Source organism: Ochotona princeps, chromosome 16, assembly GCF_030435755.1.
Source record: "Ochotona princeps isolate mOchPri1 chromosome 16, mOchPri1.hap1, whole genome shotgun sequence".
Lineage (NCBI taxonomy): Eukaryota > Metazoa > Chordata > Mammalia > Lagomorpha > Ochotonidae > Ochotona > Ochotona princeps.
Window position 1 is genome coordinate 46189292 of NC_080847.1, and position 6349 is coordinate 46195640.

Below are 6349 nucleotides of genomic sequence, written 5' to 3' on the forward strand. Positions count from 1 at the left end.
TTCATGCAAAAGATTTTGAAGTTCACGTGTAGTTTTGCCATTAGCCACACTATCTATGAGCTTGCTAAGGACTCTGGGCCTCTCCCAGGGCCACACCTGTGCCCATGCCTTTGTGGAGGCCTGAAATTTTTCCCTAAGGAGGCTAGGCCAGAGCCCGCCGTGGCCTGTCACTTTACAGGACAAACGATTGACAGAGGTTTCTGTTCTGGACGTCCAGGATGAATGCTAATCTGAATCAAAGAAAGCTGTGGAGCACTTCTTCCAATTTCCTGGAAAAAAAAAGCAACCAAACAAAAAAGCCCATTTAAATACATATTTGTAGGTATATACAGGTATATACAAAACTGTAGTTCTGTCCATGGAGGAAGACGCATAACCTATGCTTTTTTGTTTGAAGATTTTTTAAAAATTATTTGAAAGGTTGCATTAGAGAGAAAGAGAGAAGAAAAGGCAGAGAGAATCCTCTACCTCCTGGTTCATTCCCCAAATGGCTGTAATGGGCAGGGCTGGGCCAGGCTGAAGTTGGGAGCCAGGAGCCTCATTGGGTTTCCAGTGTGAGTGCAAGGACCATGTGGGCCATCTTCCACTGATGTCCCAGGCACATTAGCAGGGAGTTGGAATGGAAGTGGAGCAGCTGTGCCCATGGGTGATGCTGGCTCTACAGGTTATGGTTGAATTCACTGTTTCACAACCGGCCCTAATAACTTGAGCTTCTAAATATATATGCTTACATATATGAGATTTTTAAACAGATGAGTATATTTATTACAAATATATATATATATTATGATTTATTTATTTATAAGAAAGAGTTGCACAGAGAGAGGTCTTCGATCTGTTGGTTCATTCTCTAGGTGGCTGTAAGTGCCAGCACTGGGCCAGGTCAAAGCCAGGAGCTTCTTCTGGGTCTCCCACATAGGTGCAGGGGACAAAGCACTTGATCCATCCTCTTCTGCCTTCCCATGCGCATTAGTGAGGAGCTGTTGCCTGGATCCAAACTGGTGACCGCATACTGACATCGTAGGCAGCAGCTTTACCCACTGTGTTGGCACACCAGCTTCTACTTTCATATTTTTATAAACTGTAAAGCATCTTAGCTTCTCTTAGTTATAGTTTTATAATTTTTATGGTTTTAAAACAATACAATGTTGAGAGAATCAAGATGGTGGAATAAGGTAAGGACACATTTAAACAGACAGAGAAACATTAGCCAGTGTGAAGCAGAGAGGACACATTCCAGGAAATAGGAGAGGACAGGCAACAGCAGAGGGGCACCTGGAGACAGACACAGGAAAGCAGCAAAAACAATGGTGTGGTGTTGCAGTGACTGATTTCCCAGCGGCATTCAGCCAACAGCGATCTGAACTGCACTGGCAGCCGGAACTCCACCGGCAACAAGATGGGAAGAGGCGTTCACTGGCAGATCAGGAGGTGAACCCAAAGAACTGCCCATCCTGCTGGTCTGTTTGATTTGACCAGGATCAGAGGCAGAGCAGCAGGTCCCAGATGGGTGGTGTGGGAACAGGGTAGATTTCACAGCCCAGTCTGCCCTCTAGAGCTGAATTTGATGCCATTTTGTATAGGGAGGCAAAGGCTATGGATAATACTGTGGATGCACTGAGCTGGGAATGAAAGAAGAGGCAGAAAAAAGAATCTCAAAATTAGAAGATATTTTCTGTTACCAGGGGGAAGCAAACAAAAAACTGGAAGCAGAGCTGGATCAAGCTAAAAAAAAAGTATTCAACAATTGAAAGACACTATTAAAAGGCCAAATATAGAGTTATGGGAGTCCCAGAAGGTGCAGAAAGAGAAGTTGGGATTAAAGGTGTATTCAATGAAATAATAAGGGATAATTTCCCTAATCTAGAGAAAGAATTGGGAAACCACATCCAGGAGGGGCACAGAACTCCCAACAGCCTTGCCCAAAAGTGATTTTCACCATGACACATAATAATCAAGCTCTCTTCTATCAAACATAAGGAAAAGATCCTTAAATGTGCATGTGAAAAACTTCAATTGACATATAAAGGAATGCCAATGAGACTCACAGAAAACCTCACAGAGGAAATTCTACAGGTCAGAAAAGAATGGAGCGACATATTTCAGAATCTAAAAGCAAAAAAAATTATCAGCCCAAGATAACATACCCAGGAAAGTTTTCCTTTGTCTTTGAAAATGAAATAAAATTCTTCCACAGTAAAGAAAAGTTCAGAGAATATGCCTCTTCCAAACCTGCCCTACAAAGGATGCTATCTTGACAGAGAAGAGGAATAGCACCCACCAAAAACAAAGGCAAATGTGAAGAACATCTCAGTAAAATAATAACAGAAGACTGAATCAATGAACATCCCATTGCTAAAATTACAGGACCAAATTACCAACCATTCATATTAACCCTGAATGTAAATGGTTTAAACTCATCAATCATAGATTAGTAGACTGGATTAAAAAAACAAAACCCATCTATTTTTGCCTATATAACACATATTTCACCAACAAAGATAAGCAAAAACTATATCTCATGGATTTTGACTTTTTTTTTAAAATCTGGTTTCATCTCTTCAAAACACTTTCTTCCTCATTAAATTCATCCCTGACTTACAGTAGCATCATTTTCTTCAGGAAGATTCTTGATTTTCTTTTTCATTTCTTTAGTGACACATTAGTCATTCAGTAGCATGTTATTTAACTTCGGGGCGTTTTTAATTTCTTCTTTTCCTGTTGCTGATTTTGTTTTGTGGCTTTTCATTTAAGGGGATGCATAATAACTGTGTAATGGAGACTATCATATCCAGATGTGAGGATACAATGCAGTATGCATCTCTACTTCCAGATCAAAGATGGGACTCTGAGTGAAACTGCTAACTATATCTTGACAATAGGATGTTGGACTCTTTGCCATTGTCCATGCCCACAATGATGGACATATGACTGTTTATGAAGAACTATACTATATAATGATACAGGGGAACCCACTCGTGGTGGGGGGGTAACATGCAGAGGGGTAAGGGAAATCTCAGGGCCTATGGAACTGCATAAAATGACAATAATAATAAAAAAGTAAAATAAAAAACCCTATACAATGTTTTAAGTCATCTTAATTCACTTGCTCTCTATATAATACCAAAATGGATTGCATAGTTTTGATATAAATTATAAATGCTTTCTCAGTGAATATGTTTTCCAAAGAAAAAACCTGGAAGCCTGCTTTAAGGGTGGATTCTTTACTGATTTGTGAGTTTTTGCCTATAAATAATTATACACAGTCATAGATAATCAATTCTATTTAACTGTTTAACAGGTCATCTTTATTTTAAAAGAAAATAAACCTCATTTATTTTTACATAAAGAACCACTACAAATCAGCATGAAAGAAAACTACAATCCACAGGAAAATTGGGAAATCTGAGAGCTTACCAGAAAGCAAGCAAACTTAACTGGGTTTTAAACATGTGTAGGAGTTCACATTGCGGTATAGGAAATCAAGCTGCCACCTGCTCTGCCGGCATTCCATATGGAAGTGTGGATTTGAGTTCTGGCTGTTCTACTCCTGACCCATCTTCCTGGTAAGGCACCTGGGAAGGCAGCTGATGAAGGCCCAGGTGCTCACACTCCTAACATCCGGGATCGAGTTCCTGGGTCCTGATGCTGGCTTGGCCCAGCACTAGCTGTGACGGCCAGTTAGGGAGTGAACCAGAAGATGGAAAATCTCTTTCAGTCACTCGTGCCTTTCAAATAAATAAATATTTGAAAATACAAATAAAAAGTATAATAATCAGATAGAGCAAGGTGAAAACAACTGATAATATGTTATTTTGATAAAAAGGAAGTCAATGAGGTAGGACGATTGAAACAAACCTTTTGAAGGACAGTTTAGTGGCACCTGTCTAACTTTTTGTTTTTTAAAGATTTATTTATTTTATTACAAAGTCAGATCTGCACAGAGGAGGAGAGACAGAGAGGAAGATCTTCCGTCCGATGATTCACTCCCCAAGTGAGCGCAATGGCTGGTGCTGCGCCGATCCGAAGCCGGGAACCTGGAACCTCTTCTGGTCTCCCACACGGGTGCAGGGTCCCAATGCATTGGGCCATATGGGATCCCGGGGCGTTCAAGGCGAGGACTTTAGCCACTAGGCCACGCCGCCGGGCCTGGCACCTGTCTAATTTTTTTTTTTTTTAAAGATTTATTCGTTTTATTACAGCCAGATATACACAGAGGAGGAGAGACAGAGAGGAAGATCTTCCGTCCGATGATTCACTCCCCAAGTGAGCCGCAACGGGCCGGTGCGCGCCGATCCGATGCCGGGAACCAGGAACCTCTTCCAGGTCTCCCACGCGGGTGCAGGGTCCCAATGCATTGGGCCGTCCTCAACTGCTTTCCCAGGCCACAAGCAGGGAGCTGGATGGGAAGTGGAGCTGCCGGGATTAGAACCGGCGCCCATATGGGATCCCGGGGCTTTCAAGGCGAGGACTTTAGCCGCTAGGCCACGGCCGATCTGTCTAATTTTAAGAGGTAATGTTCCTTTCATGTATCAGTTCTACTTCTAGAAGTTTAACCCCATAAGCTCTGTGTACACCCAAAGAGGTACACACAAGGATATTGACCACGCATTGTTTCTAATGGAAACACACACACACACACACCCCAAAACAACAACAACAAAACACCCAAAACAAACGAACAGAAACAACTGAATGTCTATTGAGAGAAGACTGATTAAACAACTATGGAACCACTGGAAAGTCTTCTGTGTCTCTGTTAAGAGGGGTCCCACTTCCCAGCCAGCTCCCTGCCTGTGGCCTGGGAAAGCAGTGGAGGACGGCCCAAGGCCTTGGGACCCTGCACCCGGAAGAGGCTCCTGGCTTCAGATCAGCACAGCTCTGGTCATTGTAGCCATTCAGGGAGTGAACCAACAGATGGAAGATCTTCTTTGTCTTTCCTCCTCTTTGTCTATTTGACTTTCCAATAAAATAAATAAAAATCTTAAAAAATAAAAATAAAAAGAGGGGTTGGGGAAGGGTGGGCTAAACTGCCTGGAGACTAGATGCTGTTTGGGATGCCTGCGTGCCCCCTGAGAACGCCTGAGTTTGATTTCTGACTCCAGCTTCCTGCTCACGTGGGCACTACCAGGCAGCAATGACAGAGTAGTTGGCTGTCTTCTACCCAGGTGGAAGACGGATTGAACTCTTGGCTTCCGCTGCCCAGCTGTTGGCAGTATTTGGGAAGTGAACCAGTGGGTAGGAGCTCTTTTTTTTTCTGTCTCTTTTTGTCTCCTTGCCTTTCAAATAAAAAAAATAAAATACAAACATGGGAAAGGAATACAGAAACGTATCAGGTAGCTTCATTCATCACTCATGTATATGTATATATATCCATACTCATGCATATGTGTGATGGCCCTTCAAAAAGTCCACAGAAAAATGGAATGAAAAGATATGTATTTTGGTGTAAAAATGTTGAAATCCACACATAGTTTTTCATAATCTGCATTTTCTTTCTTTTTTTTTTTTTGCAAAGACAGATCAGATTTATAAAGAGAAAGAGAGAGAGAAAAATCTTCCATCTGCTAGTTCACTCCGCACGTGGTCACAACAGCCAAAGCTGAGTTGATTCGAAGCCAGGAGCCCGGATCTTCTTCTAGGTCTTCCATGTGGATGCAGGGTCCCAAGGCTTTGGGCCATCCTACTGCTTTTCCTGGGCCACAAGCACGGAGCTGGATGGGAAGTGGAGCAGCTGGGACTTGAGTCAGAGTCCATATGGTATTCCAGTACTTGCAAGGCGAGGCTTTAGCCATTAAACCATTGTACCGGGACACATAATATACATTTCAAGAACTTTTTGAAATGCCTTCACAGTGTGCTCTGCAAGTGTCCTCTAAGAATGAACTATTGATTCATTTGGGAGTTTCCTCATGTGACGAATCATCCTCAGTAAGACACTGAATTGGGGTCCGGCGCGGTAGCCTATTGGCTAAGTCCTCACCTTGCATGCCTGAGATCCCATATGGGCCCTGGTCATATCCTGGCTGCTCTACTTCCCATCCAGCTCTCTGCCTGTGGCCTGAGAAAGCAGTCGAGGACGGCCCAAAGTCTTGGGACCCTGCACCCACATGGAAGACCCAGAAGAGGCTCCTGGCTCTTGGCTTCGGATAGGCTCAGCTCTGGCCATTGCGGCCACTTGGGGAGTGAACCAGCAGATGGAAGATCTTTCTTTCTGTCTCTCCTCTTCCTTTCTATAAATCTGATTTTCCAATAAAAATAGATCTTAAAATAAGAGAGACACTGAGTTGCAATCTGTTCCACTTTTGATAGACATCTTTCTTTCCAAAGAATAAATTCCACTTATTTA